The sequence below is a fragment of the Oratosquilla oratoria genome, chromosome 29, assembly GCF_046742065.1.
Source record: "Oratosquilla oratoria isolate Oo_2021 chromosome 29, ASM4674206v1, whole genome shotgun sequence".
Taxonomy (NCBI): Eukaryota; Metazoa; Arthropoda; class Malacostraca; order Stomatopoda; family Squillidae; genus Oratosquilla; species Oratosquilla oratoria.
In genome coordinates this window covers 41,189,865-41,193,289 of record NC_134805.1, presented here as the reverse complement: position 1 = coordinate 41,193,289, position 3,425 = coordinate 41,189,865, and the positions used below count along the sequence as shown (strand labels likewise).

The 3,425-nt window shown below is 47.1% G+C and overlaps 1 protein-coding gene across 1 annotated transcript in view; it reads left to right on the top strand.

Moving 5' to 3' along the window:
• The first annotated feature begins 323 nt into the window (after positions 1-323).
• The window catches only part of LOC143040911 (uncharacterized), a 44,768-nt gene continuing 41,666 nt past the window's right edge, over positions 324-3,425 (top strand). Inside the window, exon 1 of the mRNA XM_076212364.1 lies at positions 324-543. The gene's annotated coding sequence lies outside the window, so the exon portion shown is untranslated. The remainder of the gene's footprint in view (positions 544-3,425) is intronic.

Sequence of the window (3,425 nt, the reverse complement as noted above, 5' to 3'; positions counted from 1 at the left end):
TCCCTTTCCCTCTTTTCCCCCTCCCCTCCTCTTCCCCTCAGTTGAATAAAATCGTCCAGTGGCAAGAAGAACTAAGTTTACAAAGTGCGTCCTCCCGAGGTGATGGAGTCACCCCACGGTTGCTCAAAGTTCAGCCGCCCTCGTCACCCTGATGACGTTGTAATGACGTCATATATTTGAGCCTCCCGATGGGATTCAGCAAGGGGAGAAGGAGGAGGAGGAGGAGGAGGAGGGGAAGGAGGAGGAGGAAGGGAAGTAAGGACAGGAGTGTTGGGTTGCCAGTTTCGATATAGCTCACACGAAGAACCCAGTCTCCCCAGGACTTCCCTGGCGCAGACGTCTTGGGCGGTGCCGGAGGCAGGCACGGCCATGTGGCAACTGCGTCCTTTGTGAGGTCGCCACGTCCCGCCGCCGTGTGCCATCGAAGTAGGACTACTTCCAGGGCACTGCTGCCTGGTAGGGTCTTCTTCTTCTCCCAGACTCCTTCCCTGCAAGACTCGTCGCCAACCCCTCGGGATGCGCTGGATGATCAAGTCTCGCCAGGTAAATAAGGTCTCTGAGAGGAGAAAGAGGGGAAAGAAGAGAGTGTTAAGGGAAAGAAAACGATGAGGAAGGAGGAGGAGGAAGAGGAGAAGTGAGCTCGAGCCACTGCGCGTATGGACATCCTTAACGGAAAAAACGTTTTGGCTGGTCCCGCCGACCAGAGGGTCGCAGCTGTAGAATCCACCGCCGCCGCCGCCGACTGACGCCAGAAACGTGAGGGGGTGGTCGTGGTGAGGGGTGACCTAACATGATGCAAGACTTCACACTTTACACACGTGACGAGCGAGCTTTGTGCTTGGGTCCGCTTTCGCAATAATCTTCCCGCCGTAAACAAGGAGGAGGAGGAGAAGGTAGGGGAGGAGAGGGTGGGGGAGAGTCTCCACTTCACCTCCTCCCTTCCCCTTCACCCACCTTACCCCAACCCCCTCTTCCTCCCAGCTCTGGTAAAGTGTTGTTGTAGGTCGGAACTTTGTTTACCTGGTGGATCACATGTACAATTTTGATGGATCAGTTACTACTGGAATCGCGGCATAATGCTATGGACCAGGCATCGGTATTCCACTGAATCGAAAGATTATGGACCATGGGCAAATAGTTTTCCATGGGTTTCCGTCCCAAAGCAAGCGAAAAAGCAAACAAGCAAATAGGCCAGACGGTGAAAGGCAAGGCGAGCATTTAGATTACTCTCTCTCTCTCTCTCTCTCTCTCTCTCTCTCTCTCTCTCTCTATTATATACATATATATATGTATATATATATATATATATATATATATATATCACTCTCTCTGTCTGCCTGTCTGTCTTTCTCTGTCTATCTGTCTGTCTGTCTGTCTGTCTACCTCTCTCTCTCTCTCTCTCTGCCTCTCTCTCTCTCTCTCTCTCTCTCTCTCTCTCTCTCTCTCTCTCTCTCTCTCTCTCTCTCTCTCTCTCTCTCTCTCTCTCTCTCTCTCTTTCTTTCTTTCTTTCTTTCTTTCTCTCTCTCTCTCTCTCTCTCTCTCTCTCTTTCTTTCTTTCTTTCTCTCTCTCTCTCTCTCTCTCTCTCTCTCTCTCTCTCTCTCTCTCTCTCTCTCTCTGTCTGTCTGCCACTCCCTCCCTCTCGCTCTCTCTCTCCTCTGCCCTGAAGCAACCAGAGATCATAAGCCTAAACGTGTTGTGAAACGTTGCTGACGAGTTGTGTCACTAATTACGTCTTGCGTTGTGAAACATCATGGCTATTGTCGACGGTCACTCACCGTTTCTCTCTGGGTCGCCGTCGTTGTGTGTGTGTGCCCGCTTGTGTAACACGTCTCCGACCGGTTTCGAAAGCCATATCTTGTTGGTCAAAACACCTTATCAGGCACCGCTCCGAAAGTCGTCCTCACCGCGAATGCTTGGGACATGTTCTGCAAAAGCACAGGGTTGCATAACGGCCGAATTAAGGAGCTGTTGTTATGCAGACGTTGGGGGTGGGGTGGGTAGTGATGCAAGTGAGTAAAACTATGCACACCCGAGTGAAGAATGTTCACGTGTGAGGTTTGTCGATCAAAACAGTGATGGAAATTCGTGTTTTTCTTTTATCTTTGCGAATCTTCAGAAAAGTTCGCCATCGTCGTCCCGTTTTTGGGCGTTTGTTGTGGAAACGCCACATCATGCAGCGTTGGACAAAGACCCTCAACTTGAAACTGTATTACTTTTGAGCATCCTCCTCCCCCAACGGCCTCATGATTAAACACTTTTACTGACTGATGGTGCTAAGGTAGGTACATCTTGCACGCGTTGTCAGATCTACTGTTAAGTGATAACGAGAAATCAAAACTGGCAACACTGTAAACATCTGAGTACAAGAAAGAGGCTGGCAGTGATTTTAGTAATATCAGTCACAGAGCGACGACTGGACAGTTGGATGAAATACTTCATTCTTCTGAAACACTTGACGATTTCGTAGAATGTCGCACTGAATTCTGAGAACAAATCCGATGAGTGCATTAACACTGATGACGTCACTAATGACGACACTGACAAGCTGTCATGGCTGCCTCCCTGAGAAATAGCGCCTCTCGTACCGGGTGTCAATTTTCCTCTCATTCCCGACTGCCGTCAGATGATTCTATTCAGATCTGTGGCCCTTACCTCCCCTCCTCCCTCCTTCCCCTCCTCCCTCCTTCCCCTCCCTTCCTCGATATTGAGAGGAATAGAAAAACGCCTCACTGTGTAGCGAAAGCTCCAAGTCGACATTGGTCATTAAGGTGACGGATTTCAGGAGACACTGCAGAAACGCTCTTTTTGTCGTTTCTGCACTTCTTGCAATGAGGGAAATGAGTCAGGTCCTCTAGATTTAAGAGAACGGTACAGATTTAGGAGTTGAATTTGTGTTAACTCTTTATTTTCTCATTTTCTTAATATTTGTCAAAAAAAAGGAAACGAGGGGGAGTCTAATACACCATTTAATCCCCATTATGGGTAAAGCGTCGAGCATAGTTCTTTTTTTCCTTCTCGTGGTATGACACAGTGCATAGCCGTACTTAACCTTCTCCTCAAGCCCTATAAAGCTCTCAGGGAGACTCCCCATCCATCTCTGCCATATACGTCCACACATACACACACACACACACACACACACACACACACACACACACACACACACACACACACACACACACACACACACACACACACACACACATATATATATATATATATATATATATATATATATACAGTACATACATATCTATATATATATATATATACATATATACATATATATATATATATATATATACATATATATATATACTTTCTAAACAGAAATGTAGTAGCACATTTGTAAATGACACACAGGAAACCCACAGTCGGAGAAAATAAACTTCGAATAAAGAAGAATTCTATATTTCGGCTATCA